This window comes from Lagenorhynchus albirostris, chromosome 3 (assembly GCF_949774975.1).
Source record: "Lagenorhynchus albirostris chromosome 3, mLagAlb1.1, whole genome shotgun sequence".
NCBI classification, from domain to species: Eukaryota; Metazoa; Chordata; class Mammalia; order Artiodactyla; family Delphinidae; genus Lagenorhynchus; species Lagenorhynchus albirostris.
In genome coordinates this window covers 167,117,117-167,138,741 of record NC_083097.1, presented here as the reverse complement: position 1 = coordinate 167,138,741, position 21,625 = coordinate 167,117,117, and positions in this window count along the sequence as shown.

Genomic DNA, 21,625 nt, shown 5'->3' with positions numbered 1-21,625 from the left:
CAATATGTTTCCTTGCCTTTCCCAGCTTCAGGGCTGCTTCTATTTCTGAGCTCATGGTCCTACAGCAGTCTGACCTCTTCTTCTGACTTTGCTCTCTGACCCTTCAGTTTCTTTCTTAGGAGGACCCTTGAGATTACATTAGACCGACCCAGATAATCCAGGATCATCTCCTCTTCACAAGAGCCTTAATTTAATCACATCTACAAAATCCCTTTGCCATGTAGGGTAATATGTTCACAGGTTCTGGAGATTAGGACGTGCCTTTGAAGGGCCATTATTCAGCCTACAACAGGGTCTTTAAGAAGCAGGCATACCTTAATGCCATTTGCAGCAACATGCATGGACCTAGAGATCATCACACGAAGCAAGGTAAGTCAGGAAGAGAAAAACAAATACCATATGACATCACTTGTAGGTGGAATCTAAAATATGCCACAAATGAACCTATCTACAAAACAGAAACAGACTCACAGACATAGAGAACAGACTTCCCAAGGGGGAAGGGGGATGGGGGAGGGAAGGAGTGGGAGTTTGGGATTAACAGGTGCCAACTATTATATATAGGATGGATAAACAACAAAGTCCTATTGTATAGCACAGGGAACTATATTTAATATTCTGTGATAAACCACAATGGAAAAGAATATGAAAAAGTATATATATATATATATAATGTATAACGGAATCACTTTGCTGTACAGCAGAAATTAACACAACACTGTAAATCAACGATACATCAATAAAATTTTTTAAAAAGCAGGAATTTCTTGACTACGCTCTCATTCCCATCTACAAACCGGAAGAGGTGGCCACTGAAGTCCCGGGAGAGGGCAGAGTCACCAGATAAAAGGTTACAATCCCCCCAGCAATGCATGAGAATTACAACCTCTCTACCTCTTCACCAACACTTGCTTTTGTCTGTCTTTTTGATTCTACCCAGAATGTGACTGTATTTAGAGACAGGGACTTTAAATAGGTAATTAAGGCCAAATGAGGTCACCTAGGTGGGCTCTAGTCCAGCATGACTGGTGTCCCTCTATGAGGGAATTAGGACACAGAGACACACTGAGTAAAGACCATGTCAGGACACAGGGAGAAGGTAGCCATCTGCAAGCCAAGGAGAGAGGGTTCACGCTGCTGACACTTTGATCTTGGACTTCCAGCCTCCAGGACTGTGAGAAGATACATTTCTGTTTTTTGAGTCCCCAGGTCTGTAGTATTTTGTTACAGTAGCTGAGCAAACTCATACATGTTCCTTAGCTCTTCCAGCTTCTGGTGGCTGCTAGCATTCCATGTTTTGTGGCCACATCACTCCAATCTCTGCCTTGGTGGTCACAGTTCCTTCTCTTCTTCTGTATGTAGTCAAATCTCTCTCTGCTTCTCTCTTTTTTATTTTTTTTTTTTTTTGCGGTACGCGGGCCTCTCACTCTTGTGGCCTCTCCTGTTGCGGAGTACAGGCTCTGGACGCGCAGGCTCAGCGGCCATGGCCCACGGGCCCAGCCGTTCCGCGGCATGTGGGATCCTCCCGGACCGGGGCACGAACCCGCGTTCCCTGCATCGGCAGGCGGACTCTCAACCACTGCACCACCAGGGAAGCCCTGCTTCTCTCTTATAAAGACATATGTGATTGCATTTAGTGCCCACCTGGGTGATCCAGGTAATCTCCTCATCACAAAACCCTTAATCACACCTGCAAAGACCTCCTGTGTGTGTGTGTGTGTGTGCGCACATGCGTGTTTGTGTGAGTTCACACCATAGTAGGCCACTTTCATAGACTCCAGAGATTAGGACCTGGATCTCTTTGGGGGACCATTATTTATCTACCACAGTCATAAAAATGGAATAAAACAGTATGTAGTCTTCTGTGTCTGGCTTCTTGCACGCAGCATAATGCCTTTGGGAATCACCCAAGTCGCTGCATATATCAATAATTTGTTCCCTTTTGTTACTGAGTCGTATTCCATGGTACGGATGGACCACGGTTTATTTATCTGTTCATCCTCTGAAGGGCATTTTGGTTGTATCTACTTTTAGGTGACTTTGAGTAAAGCTGCTGTAAACATTCACACACAGGTTTTTGTAGGAACATAAGTTTTCATTTCACCTGGGTAATTTGCTTCACTTGGAATGTGATCTCTGGGTCACATGGTAAATATTTGTCCAACTTTACAAGAAACTGTCAAGTGGTTTTCCAGAGTGGCTGAACTGATCCCTCATGGCTGCTGAGGGATGACTGTATATGATTTGCAAACATTTTCTCCCATTCAGTAGGTTGCCTTTTCATTTTGTTGACAATTTCCTTTGCTGTGCAGAAGCTTTTTAGTTTGATGTCATCCCACTTGTCGATGTTTGCTTTTGTTGTCTTTGCTTTTGGCATCAAATCCAAAAAGTCTTCACCATGACCGATGTTAAGGAGCTTACCACCTGTGTTCTTCTAAGAGTTTTTATGGTTTCAGGTCTTATATTCAAGTCTTTAATCCATTTTGAGTTAATCTTTGTGTATTGTATAAAATATTGGTCTATTTTCATTCTTTTACCTGTGGCTGTCCAGTTTTCCCAACACCATTTATTAAAGAGACTTCCTTTCCCCACTGTATATTCTTGGCTCCTTTGTTGTAAATTAATTAACCATATATGTGTGGGTTTATTTCTAGGCTTTCTATTCCGTTCTATTGTGCTATGTATCTGTTTTTATGCCAATAGCATACTGTTTTGATTACTATAGCTTTGTAATATTGTTTGAAATCACAGCGTGTGATACCTCTACAGGTTTTTTATATGAACATAAATTTTCATTTCTCTGGGATAAATGCCCAAGCGTGTAATTGTTGGGTCATATGGTAAGTGTATGTTTAGTTTTGTAAAACTAAGCAAAACTCAACAAACAAAACAACTCTGCAAAGACTCTTTTCCGGAGTGACTGTACCATTTTACACTCCTACCAACAATGTATGGGTGATTCAGTTTCTCTGCATCTTCATCAGCATTTGGAATTATCACTATTTTTTATTTTACCCATTTTGACAGGTGTGTAGTAATATGCCAACTGTGTTTTTAATTTGCATTTCCCTAGAGGCTAATGACGTTGAACATCTTTTCATATTCTTATTTGCCATCGGTACATCCTCTTCAGTGAAATGTTTGTTTCTGTCTCTGTCCGTTTTTTTTTTTTTTTTTGCGGTACGCAGGCCTCTCACTGTTGTGGCCTCTCCCGTTGCAAAGCACAGGCTCCCGACGCGCAGGCTTAGCGGCCATGGCTCACGGGTCCAGCCGCTCCGCGGCATGTGGGATCTTCCCGGACTGGGGCATGAACCTGTGTCCCCTGCATCGGCAGACAGACTCTCAACCACTGCGCCACCGGGGAAGTCCTGTCCATTTTTTTAACTTGGTTATTTTCTTACTGTTGAGTTGTCAGTATCTAAAATGGATAAAGAGTCCTTTATACATTTTATTTTTATTTATTTATTTAAATTAAATGAATTTATTTATTTTTGGCTGCATTGGGTCTTTGTTGTTGCATGTGGGCTTTCTCTAGTTGCGGCGAGTGCGGGCTACTCTTCCTTGTGGCGTGAGCGGGCTTCTCATTGCGGTGGCTTCTCTTGTTGCGGAGCACGGGCTCTAGGCACGTGGGCTTCAGTAGTTGTGGCACGCAGGCTCAGGAGTTGTGGCTTGCGGGCTCTAGAGCGCAGGCTCAGTAGTTGTGGCACACGGGCTTAGTTGCTCCGCGGAACATGGGATCTTCCTGGACCAAGGCTCGAACCCGTGTCCCCTGCATTGGCACGTGGATTCTTAACCACTGTGCCACCAGGGAAGCCCTTTATACATTTTAGATACACATCCTTTGTCTGATATTTGCAAGCATCTTCTCCCAGTCTGTGGCTTGTCTTTTCCACAGTGTCTTTCACAGAGCAAATGTTATTAATTTTTGAAGTCCAATTTACCCATATTTTCTTTTATGGATCATCCTTTGGTTTCCTGCTTACAAACTCCTCTAAAACCAGGTCTTGAGGATTTTCTCCCATGTTTTTGTGTCAACGTTTTACAGTTTTACATTTTACATGTAGATCTACAACCCGTTTTGAATTCTGTTCTGAGTGTGATGTATAGCCTGAGAGGGTTTTGTATAGCCTGGGGACCTTAGGAAGCCAATGAGGATTCTTGAGTCAACGGAGGTTTAGATGGAAAGAGAACTTAGGCAAATAGAGTCAATTAGCTCATGACAGCCCCACTCTGAGCCTCAGTCTCCCCCATCAGTAAACAAACTGACCAAACCAGAGGATCTGTAAGGCTGTGGTAATTAACTGAGGCCATTTTCCAGGATATGTGACTCCGTGCTTCCCAGAACTCAGGAGTCAAGCTCCACTGCCTCCAGAATGTGCCTGCAACTGACTCCCAGTGCTCAGATTTTAAGAGTGACTCAGTGGGATGGAGCAGGATTCTGGAAGACCGTGGCTCCTTTCTGCTGGGATGGCAAAATCAGGTCATTTTTCAATTCCAGTCATTCGCCTTCATACATAACATGTGCCAAGAGCCACTTTCCCGAAAATCGAAATCGAAAGTAAATAGCACGGGGACAATTCTCAGTGATCAAACCTCCAATTCTGGAGCTTCTTGGGATAATATTTATTCTCCCTTCTCACTAATGGTCTAGCCACCTCCCCAGGTGATTAAAGTAATGGGTTTGCTTAACCTGAATGGGACTGCATCCCACCCGGGGCTGATTAGACCCCACGTGGAGCCCCCCACTGCCCCCTCCGCTGGACAATTATATTAACTGCTGCTGGTTTGCAATTACTATAAATCAGAAAGCGCGACGGCCTGGATTTGTTTATCTTTATTGAAAATGTTTAAACTTCATGCATTGCAAATGTCACCACCCCAGATTGGGTTTAACTCTTTCTTTGAGACTTGGAGGCTTGGCTCTCAAGGGACCTTCTGGGAGTAGTACTAGGACCATCTCATTTTCCAGATGAGAAAATGGAGGTTCAGAGAAGGATGCCATTTGCCCAGGGTCACACAGCTTGTGGGTCACTGCGCTGAGGTTTTTTTGTTTTAGTGCCCAATGGAGTTACATTCTTTGAGGTGAAATTAGAACATAAGTAAGTCTCCTGGGAAATACTGAGACAATCTGTCATCTCACTGCCAATGTTGAGAGGTATGTCCTTCCAGAATGATTTTCTATGCAGAAATATTCACTCATGTACCAAATGTTTATGGAGCCCTTTCTGTGTGGTGAGCACTGTTTTTAGGTGCTGAGGATACAACAAGAAACAAAAGAGACTTCCGGGGAGATCATTCCAGGCAGAGGGGACAATCCGTGCAAAGGCCCTGAGGCTGGCCAATGCCTGGAGTGTTGAAGGAACAGCGAGGCTGGAGCTAGTAAACATGTTAGGGAACCACTGACAGAAACTGCCCTCCTTGGCCAGGCACGATGATAACCACTTGCATGAGTTGTCTCACAACAGGAGGTCCCGATAAACAACATGGTGCCGCCTCTGAAAACTAACCGGGAGAATTCGGGAGGGGCCCAAAGGAGGGAGGAGACGCCAGCCCATAATATACCCTACCAACCACCCAGAATCCTTCTCGCTGGGATCCATCTTGGCTGAGAGATGCACGCGCCACCAGGAAGGACCATGAGTCGGACCAAATATGGGCCAAACAAGATGATTGGCCAGAGACAAAACGGGAACTAACCTCATTACCATAAAAACCTGAGACTGGGAGCCACGTGGCAGAGCATTTGCCTCGGGTTCCCTTACCTGCTGCTCTCCGCCAGGCCGCCCCTTCCCAATAAAGTCTTTTGCTTTGTCAGTACAGGTGTCTCCTCGGACAATTCATTTCCAATTGTTAGACAAGAGCCCACTCTCGGGCCCTGGAAGGGGTCCCTCTTCCTGCAACAGGCATGGCGGGTGGTGAGAGGTGAGGGCAGGAAGATTAGCAGAGGGCATGGCATGCAGGGTGGAATCAGGGGAAAAGGAGAGAATTCTTAAAGGTGCAAAACCAAGGTTTGCTGGGGATGTGGGGTGAGAGGGTGACTCCAAAATCCTGGCTAAGCAGCTCCAAGGATGTAGCTGCCTTCTTCCAAGATGGGGGTCATGGGAGGAGCAAGTTTGGGTGATGGTGGGGTACAGCGTGGTCGAGGTAAGACGTCCTACGTAGAGACTTCCAGGGGCAGCTGGACCCCGAGTATGGAGCTCTGGGGAGGCCTGTGGGGACCATCAGGGCATAGTCAGGGTTCCAGGCCTGAGAGTGGATGAGGCCCCCTGGGGAGGGAGTGTGGGGGGAAGGGAGACTGAGGGGGGGCCGGGAGAAGTGGAAGGGAAGCCAGACGAGTTGGGGGGGTCCCTGAGACGTTCCCAGGAGAAGGAGGGTCCAGCAGGGTCAGACTCTGCCTAGGGGGCGCGCGGGGGGGGTGAAGAGGATTAAGCAGGCTGTCATTGACCTTGAGGAGAGCAATGTCGGTGGTGGAGGACAGGGAAGGTGCGAGAAGCTGATTTGAGAAGGTTGGGGAGAGAGACAGAAGTGGAGCCAGCGAGTATAGACAACTCTCTCAAGTCAAAAGAGGCAAAGACAATGAGAGGCAGCCAGAGGGGTTGGGAGTTGAATTTTTCCTGTAAGATGAGAAGATGTGATGGAAGAGAAAGGGGCCCTTTCTGGAGCCGTGTCCTTGAGTGAGGATCCCTGCCCGCCCCACAAACTGTTCATCCTGCCTCCGTCGCCTCGTCTGCAAAATGGGCACCAGAATAGAATCTACCTCTGGGGCTGCTGGTCCCAGTGCGGTCCAGGCACCCAGCAGAGGTCCGGACTGGCCGCAAGCCTCCCTCCCCTGCGCTGCGTCTAGGAGCTGGTCGCCGCCCCCAGCCCGAGACCTTGACGGACGCATCGCCCCTACCCCCACCCCAAGGGAAGCGGAGAGTGTCGAGGAAAAACTCGGCGCCAGATCCCCTCTGAGAAAGGGCCCCAGAAGTCAAATTCAAAAATAAATACCCTGATTAGCATAAGGTATGCAAATGTATGCTAATGTGACAACTATTAAAAGATTCCAAATGTCATCGAAGGAAAACACACCGGTCCGGGGCTGGGAGGGTGGGGGATGAGAGGAGAGGACGCAGCCCAGACTCTGGAGAAAGGTCGGGGCGCTCAGCCCCAGCGTTACGGGGCTCGACACACACGGGTTATCACGGAGTGGACCACGTCTTGTCCTGGGAAGACCTACAGAGTTTTCTACAAATCCTGTCAAAGTCTGTTCCCCCAGACACACCTCCAAGCGGTTGAAAAACTTTGTTCGGAGTAACAATGACTTTCATTCCACAAGTAAGCTCAAGATTACTACTCCCTGGGAGAACTGCATAGGTGACAGACCCCAGCATCTTTCCTGAGAAGAGGTTAAAAGCAGAGGCTGCCTGGCAACAAAAGACACTCCCAAATCTCCCAAGAGATGTTTGCTGCCCATAACAAATCCATGCGTAGCTTACCTCACTTCAGGAGAAAATTTCCATCCCCAGTGGCTCTTTCCATTTCCAGCTTGTTTTCTGAGTCAGGAAGACAAAATACCAGCAAGGCAGGGGAGGGAACTATTCCCAGGGTCACACAGCTGTGCCTCCTCACCTAATCACCAAAACTATTTAAAGCATTTTCAGATGAGAAAACTGAGCATCAGAGAGCTGAAGGGACTTGTTCTGGGTCACAAAGCAACTGCGAGGCTGCCCGAGCCTCAGATTCCCAAATCTCACAGTCCGTTTTACGCCACCTTCCTAACCTCTGCTATTATATCCTGAATATTTTCCTTCAAATGGACTCACTCCTTAAAATCTGTAATCTCTTTAAAAGGAAATTGCTTATCATGACCATAAATGAAAAGCCAGAATCACTAACCATAAGTAGAAACTAACTCAATGAGAGACAAATCACATTATTAACTTCTGACTAGAGACAGCTGTCTCCGAGGCTCTGAGCTGGGCCCCCTTACCCTGCTCTCTCCCTTTGTCCAAGAGGGAGACTCCCAGGTGTGAGAGGGGTGTTAAAGACAGATTAGCACCCAATTAAGACTTCTCTGTTTCAAAAAGAAGTGAAAAGAAGAGCTCTCTCATTATGAGATTCACTGGTATTTATCGTGGTTTTATGCGTCACCTAAAACCATCTCGTAGCCACTAGGCTTGTGTCCATCTACTGAAAGGCAGGAAGGCTGTCCCAATACTCTGGAACTTTAGAATTATGGCCAGGGATCCATTTTGGGATTCCTACTTTCAGCGTCCATGGTCATATCAACATAGCCCAGAGACAGAGGATGGATGGGTTCACTCATATAGAGCCAGCCATCCACCCACTACCCACCCATCCATTCATCCATCTATCCATCCACTATCCACCCACCCCATATCCACTCACCCGTCCATCCATCCATCCATCCACCCATCAATCCACCACCCATCCATCCATCCAACCACCCATTCATCCATCCATCCACCACCCACCACTCATCCACTCACCCACTCACCCACTCATCCATCCACCCATCCATCCATCATCTATCCACCCATTCATTCACCCCCTTATCCCACCCAGCCATCCATTCACCCATTAGGTAAATATATATCCAGCACCTACTGTATGCCAGGTACTGTTCCAGGATGTGGAGACACAGTCCCAACCAAGACACATCTGGTCCCCACCCTCTTGGAGCTTCTCAACTAGCTAGGATATTTTCCATCTCTTGAGCAACATCGTGAAGTAGAGTGCAGAATTTCTCTCCATTTCTTTTAGTGGTTAGGGTCTTTCTGGTGGGTGGACATTTGTGGCTTTTCCCAACCTGCATTCTTGCCCCCCACCTTCAGAAGGCAGCAGTACCCTGGCTTTGCTGCTGCCTAGAAGGGGCGGGGGGGGTGCTCTACCACATATTAGAGACTGTTAGAGCCTTTGCCAACCCATGTCCTCTTTCTTCTGGGCACACAGCAAGACTGCATTTCCCAGCACCCCTTGCAGTTGGGGTATCCATGTGATTGAATTTAGCCAATGGGTTGTGGGTGGAAGTGATGTGCCCCTCACTTCCAGTCCTAGCCATGCTCTTTCCACCTTGATGATGGAGAAGCCACAAGACAGACAAGTTTGCTTCCTGAGTCATCTGGTGGAGAAAAGCTGCCTACTAATCAGGAACACCTGTTTGCACTTTATATGAGCAACAAACAAATTCATGTTGTGTCCAGTCACTGAGATTTCCCAGTTTCTTACAGCAAGGAGTGTTACCTTGACCAATCCACACCATTCCCACTTTCCAATCCTGTGGTTTGATTGGCCCCACCCCAGGTCTGGGTGGAGCTTAGGTGATTTCAGCCAATCACTGAATCCTTTTCCTACTAGTCTCCTGATTGGGTCAGCCATAGTCACATGGTCAAAGGATGCAGCTGGAGAGATTTGATGGGTTTCCAGGGACCACCACATTGGGAGTGCTCAGGCTGCTGAGCCCAGTGAACCAAACCAGAGAACTGAGCTTCTAACATTTGCTCCTGGGAGAGAAAAAATAACTTAAAAAAATTTTTTTAATGCTCTGGACTTTTTCCTGGATGGTCCAAATTCGGAAACTGTTTCCCCAGGTTTAACCACCTTGATGATTCCCAGACCTCCATCTCCAACTAGATTTGGCCCCAGTACTCTAGCCAGTTCCTCTGGTGCCCCCTTCTGGATGTCTACCAGGTACAACCTACCCAACCACCAATGCATTGCTTTACCCACTTTTACCAGTTCCTCTTTCTGTACCCCATCTCAGCAGTGGCCCAAGTATTTTTCTGGTAAGCTGGAAACAAGACTCAACACCTCATTTTCCGATCCCTGCCCCCAATTCCACACTCACCAAGTCTTAACTGATTTTACTACTATTGTCTCCAGCCCACCCCCTCTCTCTATCCCCACTTACCTTTTTCAGCCAAACCCCAGCTCCTGCAACAGTCTCCTTGATGGCCTCTCAGCATCCACACAGCAGCCAGAAAGATCGATCATAAGTGTGAGTCTGATCCTTCCCCTCTCTTCCTCTATAGCTCTCAATGGCTCCCCAGTGCCCTCCAGAAAAACTCTAAATGATTTTTCAAAATACCTCTCAGTCTAGCTACTTCATTCTTCCCTGCCCCACCTCTACTCCTCCTCATGCATCTAACACCTACTCATCTTTAGATGTCAACCCTCCAGAAATCTTCCCTTGACCCCCTACCCAGTGCTGAGAAAGGAGTCTCCCCTGCACTGCCACAGATGCCTGAGCTTCCCCCATCACAGGTCTGACCACCTGATGCTGTAACTACCTGATTATCTGTCCTTAAGTTCCAGGAGGACAAGGACTGAGTCTGTCTTGTCCACCACTGTCCCCAGCCCCTTACATAGCACCTGGCATCCAGCAGGGGCTTAATAAACTTTTTGGAATGACCGAATAGATGGAGGAAATAGAGATGTGAATGCCACTGTGCAAAGCGGGTGCTGTGGGTGCCCCACGCTCATGCCCCCAGCACCCACATTTTAATGGTACTAGCCAACAGCATCCTTCTGCCGTCACCTGCCTCTCCCTAGCTGAAGCTTTCTCAACCTGGGTGACAGGCAGGTGGGAAGTGCCAGGGAGTTGATGCTTCCAGAAGCAGCCCTTGGCCAGTGATGGACAGAAGCTGATGCATAAATAATTCCAGCTCCTTATCCCTTGGATAGCTCATGCTGTCTCCCCAGGAGGGGTGCCCAGTGGGTTCCCAGGGGGACTGAGTCCCAGTCGCCCTAGACAGTCCCTTGTTCCTGAGCCTTGGTCCCTTCCATTCCCTCCCCTCCCTTATGTACCTAAGCCCCTCCAGGGGCTTCCTGGGATCACCTCCCACATAAACTATTTGCCCCCAAACCCTCATTTCAGAGGTGGCTTCCAGGGAGCCCAGCCTGAAACAGTGCAATGGAAATCTCTCAATCCTCTAACCCAGTTGCCAACACTTCCGGAACTTTGATGTGCTTTGAGGGGAAAGAATCCCCCCAAAACAATAAAACCCATCGCCTCTTGCTCCTTGTCATCTGTGGACCTCGCTGTCTCCATGCACAGACTGAGACACTTGCAGTTGTGTATTAAGCGTGTGGGTTTTTTTTTTTCGAGAGCAAGATTCTCTTCTGCAATGTGTGTGCGTGTGTGTGTGTTTAATGACTTTCTCATTTTGAGATCAGGCCAGACAGCTTTTTGAACAAAGTCTGCCCATGTCCTGGAACATATAGAAAATTCTCTCGGCGTAATAGCACTCCTACCGGCTTGCCCGTCTATCACAGACACATCACAGAATGAAAAGAAAGCACATTGATTGGATCTATTTCTAATCAACAGTCTAAGATACTGTTTGAAATCCTCCATTAGATGGAAGAATCTGGAAATGGCCTTGCCTTTTCTCTCAAGGGTGTGGGGTCCACAGGAGATGAGAGAGAATCATGGCAGCCATCAGCAAGCATTTACTGAGCACCTACTGTGTGCTGCAACCCCGGGCTGGGTGCTGAGGACACAGCAGGGACCAAGACAGACCCAGCTCCATCCTTCCTGTGCCGAAGACAGTCAGGTCACCCATAGCCCATGATCAGGGCCATGATAGGGGATGCTCAGGCAGCTCTGGGTGCACAGACAGGGTGCCTGATCCAGCCTGAGATCAGGAAGGGCTTCCCAGAGTCAGAAAAAGCTGAGAACTGAAGGCTGAGGAGGAGTTAGTTGTCAAACAAAACAAGAAATGGGAAAGCGCACTGCAGGGACAGGGAGTGGCCTGTGTCAAGGTCCAGGAGCAAGTGAGGGTAATTTGGTGTGTCTAGAGGGTGGGGAAGTAGTGAGAGAAGAGGAGAAGTTGGCAGCATCTGGATGACCATGGGAAGGTGTTTCAACTTTCCTGTGGACAAGAGGGAGCCGTGGAAGTATTTAGAACAGGGGAGTGAGTGACATTTGTTAAAAATCATTTGGGCATAGAGTTATCATATGACTCAGCCGTCCTGCTCTTAGATATATCCCCAGAAGACCTGAAAACAGGGACTCAGAGAAATACTTGCACACCCATGTTCACAGTGACCAAAAGATGATTTACAGCCGTCAAAAGGTGGAAGCAACCCAAGTGTCCATTGGCAGATGTATGCATAAACAAAATGTGGTCCATCGATACAATGGACTATTACTCAGCCTGCAAAAAGGAATGAAGTCCTGATACATGGCTCAACGTAGATGAACCTTGAAAACAGTATGCTCAGTTAAATAAGCCTTTTTCCATAAAAGGACAAATACTGTCTGATTCCACTTCTAGGAGGTACTTAGAACAGGCAAATTCATAGAGACAGAAAGTAGATTAGAGGTTACTGGGGGCTGAGGATGGAGAGTTATTGCTTAATGGGTACAGAGTTTCTGTTTGGCGTGACAAAAAAATGGGGGGAAATCATTTTAAAATGTCTGTGATGATTACACAACATGGTGAATGTATTTACTTTTTTTTGGGCTGCGCTGTGCGGCTTGCAGGATCTTAGTTCCCTGACCAGGGATCGAACCCCGGTCCCCTGCATTGGACACTCAGAGTCCTAACCACTGGACTGCCAGGGAATTCCCCTGCTGAATGTATTTAATGCCACGGAATTGGATGCTTAAAAATGGTGAAATTGGTCAATTTTATGTTATGTTTATTTTACCACAATTTTTTTTAAAGTTAACAATATAAAAAGAATAAGAAAAAAATCGTTTGGGCTGCTGTGGGAGATGTAGGATGAAGCAATGAGTCTGGGCAAGCAATGATGGGGGTCCAGGCCAGAGTGGAGGCAGCAGAGGTGAGAAGTGGGGGGGGGCGTGTTTTGGAGGTGGGGCTAACAGGATGCTTTGGGGAGGTGACCTATCAGCTTCCTGTGGACCCCACCTCCAAGGATGGCCTTTACAAGCAACTGGGCTTACTGTACCCATTCTCCGGAGGCCCAGGCACTCCCACCTCACCTGCAAGTCCCCTTGGCCTCTCCCCCTCCAAATCCCACCCTTTATGGACCAGCCCGGAGAGACACCCCCTCCCCACCCCCACCCCCCCACCCCCATCCCCCGCCGGCAAGGAGTCCCAGATGGGAATTAACACCACTTCTTCCGGTGCAAAGAGCGAGGCAACCCTGGGTAAAAACGCTCCGTCTCCTCGGCGATTCCTCCACCCACCTTCACTTACAAGGTGCAGATGTAATACCTGCTTTTAAATTCGATGAAGTCAGATTCAGTTCTGTTACTGGAATACATTACCCAGCCAGAGACAGCAGGGGGGGGGAAAAAGACAGGAAAAAAACACACATGAAACACAACACAGACCTATTTAGAGATTTCCCTCTAAATGGATTTTAATTCTCTCGATTTATCAGAGGCCAGAGGAGCTGCTGACAGCCAGCGTTTGTTCATTGTCTGCGAACCCAGTTTCAGCCACAAGGAGGAGTGAGGAGAGGCTCAGCCTCTGTTCTGACATTTGCTTCCAGTGGAGGCCATGGGGGTGGAAGAGCATCTGCGGTCAGCCAGACTCGGGTTCGAATCCCAGCTTTGCCACTCACTGGCTGCCCCATGACCTGGAGCCAAGTACGGCACCCTCTCTGGGCCTCAGTGTACTCATCTGTAAAACGGGGACAGCAGGTGTGCTTGGCTCCAAAGATGGGTGAACACTCGATTATCCGAGAGGATTCAGGTCAAGTGAGACTCTTCGATACACACAGGATCACACAGGACTAGATTAGTTTTCGGAAGCCCCACCCTTCCCTCTATCAAAACTTATCCTTCCTATGTCCCATTTCATCAGGGAAAGCTCTGACAAAGCCATGATGCCAGAGGACCCACGGGAGATAATGGTAGAACCCTCTCTTGCTCCTGGGAAGCCCACATTTGGTCCTGGGCTTCACAGATGCCCCACCCCCCAAACCTAGTGTGGCCCACCTGAGTGGGGCAGGTACCCCAGAATTCACAGCCCTGAGACCAGCACCACCTAGCTTAACCCTCAGCCTCCCATTTCACAGATGGGAAAACAGAGGCTCAGGAAAGAGAAGGGGCCGTCTTGAGGCCTCACACCTGAGAGCTGTCCCCAGGAGGCCTGGGTCCTAACCTGGTTGGGTCCAGACCTACCCTCGGACCTTGGAGAAGCATCCAGGCAGGGCCTCAGTTTTGCCATCTGTCCAAGAGGAGGAAGAACGGAAGGTCCCTCTGGGTCCTTCAAGTTCCGCTGTGCTCAAAGGATTGTCTGTGGGTTCAGTCAAAGTGTTCTGGGACCCCTGGGAGGGCCTTTGTGTTCTTCAGAGCCTGGGCAGCAGTCATGGGGGATTTTTGCACCAGAATCCAAAGAGTTTTTGTCATTGCTACACCAGGACCTCCTCTCTTGAGTCCTGGCCTGTAATATCTCTTAGGGGCCTCCGTGGGCCATACTTGGCTTCTTGGAAAGGCCACTTTACCCACAGGAGGCCTCCTGGGATCCCAGACACACAGCCCCTCGCCTGGCCCTGCCTTGGAAGGGCTACTGAGGAGGGCGGGAGATGTAAAGCGTACTCCGGGGAATTCCCTGGCTGTCCAGGGGTGAAGGCTCTGTGCTCTCACTGCAGGGGGCACTGGTTCGATCCCTGGTCAGGGAACTAAGATCCCGCATGCCACGCGGTGCAGCCAATAAATTAATTAATGGTCCCAGGATCAGGGGAGGAAAATTGAAAGAAAAAGATAAAATACAGTTACCCTTGAGGGGGCCTGACTGGGAGAGGGCCGAAAAAAGGGGCTCTGAGGATTAGAATATTCTAATCTTGATCTGGTGGTGGCTACACGGGTTTACACCCATGTAATGATGCCTCAGGCCACACACTTAAGACTAGTGCACTGTAGAAGGTTTGTTGGACACGGATATAAAGGAGGGAGAAAGACTGAGAGATTGGCAAAGACAGAGACAGAGAGAGACAGACACAGAGAGATAGGTGAAGACAAAAAGAAATGGAAACAGAAGTTGAGACAGAGACAAAGGGGGAGAGATGGAGAGAGACAGACATGAAGAGAGAAAGAGAGAAAGAGGTAGAAAGAGAGGAGGGGGGGAAAAATGAAAGAAAGCCAAAACAGAGGGGAAAAAAAGGAGGTGGAAACAGGCAAACGGCCCAAGAGGGGGAGGGAGGCCAGGAAGCCAGGAGCCATCACACACAAACATGTCCTTAATTGTAATTACACGGGAACATTTAGTTTGTAGATGCAGCAGAAATGGAAATGCTACGCCTTGCCCATTAATCTAATGGCTGTTAGTCAATCACTCTTCAAAAGGAGCTCCGGTTGTGGCTGCATGGGGGGTGGCCTGCGGGGAGCAGATCGGAGGAGGTTTTAACCTAATGATGCCCTTAGAGAGAGACTGAGAGGCAGTTCTGGGGACAACCAAACTTCAGAGAAAGTCCTGGTTGGTGAATTTCAGAGCCCTGCCGGCAGCCACCAGCCCAGAGCTGGGGCTGGCTGGCGAGCAGGAATTCTAATCTGCAAGACTGGGTCAGGGGAGATACAATGTATCCCAAAGGGATCCAGCGGTCCTTTAACTCACCCTAGAGGGTAGGAGAAAACTTCCTAAATGGGCTGACATCTGAACTGCGCTTAGATGTATAAAATGAGGCCAGCAAGCAAACAAGGAAGGGAGAAGTTCCCTCCAAGTAGAGAAAACAGCTTGTGCAAAAGTCAAGAAGGAAATAAGTGGGTAACGCGGAGTGTGACTGGGAGGGGTGAGCTGGAGAGTCCGCAGAGACCAGACCACACAGGGCCTTATAAAACATACTGAGGGACACTTCCCTGGCGGTCCAGTGGTTAAGACTCCATGCTCCCAGTGGGAGCACAGGTTCGATCCGTGGTCAGGGAGTTCAGATCCCGCATGCCACGCCGCACTGCGTGGCCAAAAATAAATAAATAAATAAAAATTAAAAGAATACATATACTGAGGGAGAGGGAAGGGGGTAGGGGCAACACAGAGTTAGGGGATTAAGACGTACAAACTATTATGTATAAAATAAACTACAAGGATATATTATACAACACAGGGAATATAGCCAATATTTTATAAGAACTATAAATGGAATATAACCTTTAGAGACTGTGAATCACTATATTGGACACCTGTAACTTATAATATTGTACATCAACTATACCACAATAAAAAAAAATACTGAGATATGTGGTTCTGCGGGTAACGGGGAGCCACTGAGGGTTTACAGCAGATGCACACAAGTTCAGATTTATACTTTAAAAAGATAGCCTTGCCTATGAAAGCAGATTTGGGGGGTCAATCATAATATCTTTTACTCACACAAAGAGAGTGAGCTTCCTGGTCCTGGTGGTATGCAAGATAAGGCGCCACTAATGACCCCGGGATGTGGGGGATTTCGGCATCAGGCAGAGGCTGGGATTGCAGAGTTGGGGTTCTCAGCTCGGACGGTGGGAGGACCCTGCAGAGAGGGGTTCGATATGTTACTAATCTCACTTGGGGCCACACTTGGATATGCAATGGGGGGTGCGGATGAGTCAAAAACACCTGGGTGGGAGGCTTGAGTCAGCATCCGGTGCGTACCTCCCCTCCCCACCCCACCCCTTGCTACTCTCAGCCTGGAGTGACTCACTCATTCATTTGGCCTGGAGTGTGGAGGTCTGATGGGAGCGGAGGAGGAAAAGCCCACCCAGTGATCCCGCTACAATTCACCACTGCTGCTCACTTAGTGCCTACCATGGGCCAAGTGGGGTGCAGGAACCAAAACTCTGCCTCCCCCCAAACTCAGTACCTCTGGAATCTGTTGGCTCCAAAGTATATCTCAACCTCATCCACTTCTCACTCCTTCCATGGCTGCAACCCTGGTCTGGCTCCACCATTACTCATCTGGACCAGCACAGTCCCCTCCACCCTGGCCCCCCAGATCCCACCCTGGTCCCCCACAGGCTGTCTCCCCAAAGCAGCCAGAGGGTACCTGTGAGCACCTGAATCAGGTCCAGCCCATCCTCTGTCCACAGACATCCAGGGCTCCCATCTTCCTTGGGGTAAAAGCCCAAGTCCTCCCCACAATTCCCAAAGCCCTGCAGGACCTGCCCCCCACCCTTGTCCCCTCCCTGCCCTCACCTCCTCCCTCTCCTCCCCTCACTCACTCTGTCCAGCCACGTGACCCTCCTCACTGTTCCTCCAACACACCAGGCATGGTGCTGCCCTAGGACCTTTGCACTGGCTATTCCCTCTGCCAGGAATGCTATTCCCTCAGATCTTCTAATAGCTTCTTTTAATTCTGTCTAAACATCACCTCCTCAGGTGAGCCTTCCTTGATCATTGGGCTAAAGTAACATCCAACTCACTCTCCTCCCACCTTTGCCCCTTGCTTTTATTTTCCTCACAGCATTGGGGTCCTCTGAAATGGCTGTTTTCCTGTTTATGTTTGTTTTCCTCACCAGACCTTAAGGTCCAGGAAGCTGGGCCAAGGCTTGCCTTGGTCCGTCTCATATCCCCAGTACCTAGCACAGGGCCTGGTACACAGTAAGTGCTTAATATGTGCTTGTTGGCTGACTGAATAGACCTGTGCAGCACCTCCCCGGTTGTGGGGACTTTTATGGACCCCATTTCACACCGTGGGTAACAGGCTCAGAGAGGTGCAACCTGCAGGTGCTGCAGAGGCGTCAATGGCTGGAGGGTGTGTCCTGGGACTCAGTGGGATGAATGGTAGTGTCTCAGGCACAGACCAGCAAGCTGAGGTCCTATTTGACGGGGTTGGGGGGGGGGTCTGTTCATGCCGTCTTGGGGACACTGTGTGTGCGCGTGTATGAGGGAGGGGGCTGCTAACCTGGGGGTGGGGGTTCTAATTTAGCGGTGGAGGAACCCTCTCAGTTACCTTCAGCTTCCCCCGCTAAAATCGGCCTCGGGATGGCCAGGCAAGGGGACCCGCGTGGGGAGCGACACGGAGTAAAGGGCTTCACCCTTATTATAAAAACTCACTCACAGCTCCGAACAAAGTGCAAATCCCTCTTCCACGAGCTTCCTCGCCTCCCCTTCCCCCTCCCTTTCTCCTTCCTCCTCCGTCAACACCCTCCCCGCTGGCCCCAGCAACAGCATCCCGGTCCCCAAGAGCTAGCGCCGGTCTCCCGCCCACGGGAGCCCACAGCCAATGGCCGCGCTGCCTGATGAGGTAATGCGTCCCCTCCGCGTTCCCATTGGCCAGCCTGGAGGCCTTTCTCTTGTCGCTCCCCCAGGAAAACTCAGACCTTGTGAGGCATGGTCGGGGGTCCCTGAAGCCTCTGGGCACCTGCACTCCCCTCCTAGCTGTGGGACCTCCATCTGCTCCTGCACGTCTGTGGGCTCAGGCTCTAGCGAGACGGGGAAGGCTGGACTTAGAGACCCCTGCCCGCCTCCCTCTGCTCCCAGGGGCGCCCAGTCCTCCCGTCTGCGCAGGAAAGATGGAAGACTCCCTCCCCCCACCCCGACCCAACCCCCAGCAATCAAAAGACCCCAGAGCTTTGATTGACCTTTCAGGACAATTGCACATTAATTGAGCGCCCACTGTATGCCAGCCTGGGACCCACTGGGGATACTGCGGTGGTGAAATCGCACCCAGGTCCCTGCCCTCTGGGCTCACAGAATGAATAATGGCGAAGAGGGACAGAGCACCAGGCGGTCCCCTCTCCTTCCCCCTCTAGCCCAGGCGGCTGTAGACTGAGGGCAGAAAGAGTACGCAGGGGCCGGCCGTTTCCTGGCAGCCTGGCTGCGCTGTCAGCACTGCCAAGCCTGGCAGGGATGGCAGAGGCGCCGGAGGGGGAGGCAAGCGGGGGGCTCCCCTCTTAATTATCTTGTTCACTTGTTTATTTACTGGGAGCTTGGGCGCGTTGGGGGCTGTGCCTTCCTGTTCACTGTGTATTCATACAACAAACATTTATTTGATTCTGCCCCTCCCCCCACCACTGGTTCCGGTTTTATATACTTATTTCTTCCTCCTTTATCCCCCTCCCCTCCCGGAACAGTTCTAATAGGCTTTTTTTTTTTTTTTTAATTGTGGGCGTTCTTGAGACTAGATAAGGTTGTTTTGTCTGCCTGTGTCTCTTTTTTCTTAACTTTCTTTTTGAGATGGAAAGCACAGATCTTAACTGTACAGCTGGATGCATTTTTGCCCAAGCACACATCCCCGTGGTCAGCACCCAGAGGGAGGGGTAGAACCAGGGCCAGGGGTTTGGGGGACCGCAGTGGAGGTGAGTCTTACAAGTGCAAGGTCAAATCTCATCTTTATCTGAAATTTTGATATTTTGTTCATTCTAGATTTTGTTTTGGCATTCGTTTTGGTTTTTCCAAATATTGCAGTCAAATGTTACTTACCTTGATTGCTGAGTTTTGCTGTGCTCCCTTAAATTTTGTCCCTCAGGACTGTGTCTTCCTCACCTTACCCTATTTTTTTTTTTTTTAACCTTACCCTATTTCTGACCCTGTATAGAACATTCCACCACCAGGAACGCTTGGGGGAGGGGGAGGATACCCCTAGTGTATACGCCCCTCCCCCAAGGTAACTTTCTACTCTCCATCATCACAGTTTAGTTTGCCTATCTTTATTTTTTTTAAAAACAAGTTTCTTCTTGTTGTTTTTTTAAAAATAAATTTATTTATTTTTGGCTGCATTGGGTCTTCGTTGCTGTGTGCGGGCAGTCTCTAGTTGCGGCGAGCGGGGTGCTACTCTTCGTTGCGGTGCGCGGGCTTCTCATTGCGGTGGCTTCTCTTGTTGCGGAGCACGGGCTCTAGGCGCGCAGGCTCAGTAGTTGTGGCACTCGGGCTCAGTAACCACCTCAATAGATATTCAGCTGTTCCATCACCCCAGAAAGCTCCCTCGGGACATGTGTTTTTAATTTACAAAGAGCGGGGAGGGGAGGAGCACGAGACATCTCACTTTTTTTCTTGTTTTCTGAGCTTTCTGATTTGTTTTGAAGTCCCATCCATGTGCCTTAAAATGAACATCTTTGTCTATTATAACTTTCTTGGGGATGACTCCCCATAATCCTCGTTCTCCTGAGTCTTCTCCAGTTTATTTAATTATTTTAAAACTGAATAGCTAGTGGCTTAATAACCTACATGGGAAAAGAATCTGAAAAAGAACGGATATGTGTATATGTGTAACTGAGTCACTTAGCTGTACACCTGAAACTAATACCACATTGTAAATCAACTATACTCCAATATAAAATAAAAATTAAATTAAAAAAATAGCTAGCGACGACTTGCTGTGGCCTGGTGACATTCCAAGCACTTTATATCTATTAAATATAAACACACAAAAAATATATATATAAACAAAGTTATTTAATCCTGTCCCACAGCAGCATCACAAATTAGATACTTATCATCCCCATTTTAGAGATGGAAAAACTGAGGTACAGAAAGGTGATGTCCCCTGCTCCCATCCCAGAGTTCCAAAGTGGACAGAGCTGGGCTTTGAACCAGGCCCTGTGGCACCCCGGGCTCTGATCATGGCACACGCTGCCTCCACGCTCCTGGCAGGTAAAAGCAGTCAACAAAGATCAGCCACAGGCCCACACTCCCTCTCCCATAATTCCAACACCTAAAAAGCTCCAAAAATAGAAAATTTTCATCGGATGACTCTAAAACTCATTGAGAATCAAGAGTTAATAGCCTTTGGGAATTCCCTGGGGGTCCAGTGGTTAGAACTCCGTGCTTCCACTGCAGGGGGCGCGGGTTTGATCCCTGGTCAGGGAACTAAGATCCCGCAAGTTGCATGGTGCGGCCAATTGAAAAAAATAAAGAATTAACAGCCTTTGATTTTTACTAAGCTTTATTTATCCCATTTATTGTATGTATGCATGTGTGTGTGTGTGTGTATTTATATATATATATATATATATATATATTCTATCTATTGTTACTGTGTTTGATTGGGAAGGGAGAATGGGCTGCCCCAGGCCCTGCTGGAGGATGTTATTAATATATGCTGAGTACACCTTAATAGCGTCCTAAAATCTAGGACTATCTGAATTCCAAAACACATCTGGCCCCAAGGGTTTCAGATGAACTCTATTATTTGTTACTATTATTTATCGAGCCTACTGTGTGCCACCAATTCATTTAGGCAGTGGGGACACCATAGTGACAAAGGCAGACCCAGCCCTCACAGAGTTCACAGTTCAGTAGGGAAAGAGGACAGATGTCGTGCTGGGTGGTTACAACACTGGGTGATTGGGCCCATTGCGGGGGAAGCACAGACCTGGTGGGGGCCCAGAGGAAGAACTTGACTCAGGCTGAGGCATTCAGGGAGGCTTCCTGGAAGAGGTGATGCCTGAGTGAAGACCTGAAGGGGGGAGAAAGGGATAGTAGGGGAGGGAGAACAGGGTATTCCTGTCCACAAGCAGAAAGTACAGCTTGTGCAAAGGCCCTGAGGTGCTCCAAGGGCCTGAAAACTGTCCTGTGAGCCTGCAAAATATCTTGGGAAGACCAAGAACACAGAGGCCCATGTTGGCTTTCCTGCCTGCCCGATGAGGCTCCCATAACCCTCCTCTGACCCCAGGGTGCTGGGGCTTGAGCCTCTGCAGCTCATGGGCATCTGGCAGTCACATCCCTGGTCTCCCCTGGGATCTCCTGGGGCTCAACTCTGCAGCCGTCAGGACCTGATTACATTGTAACAA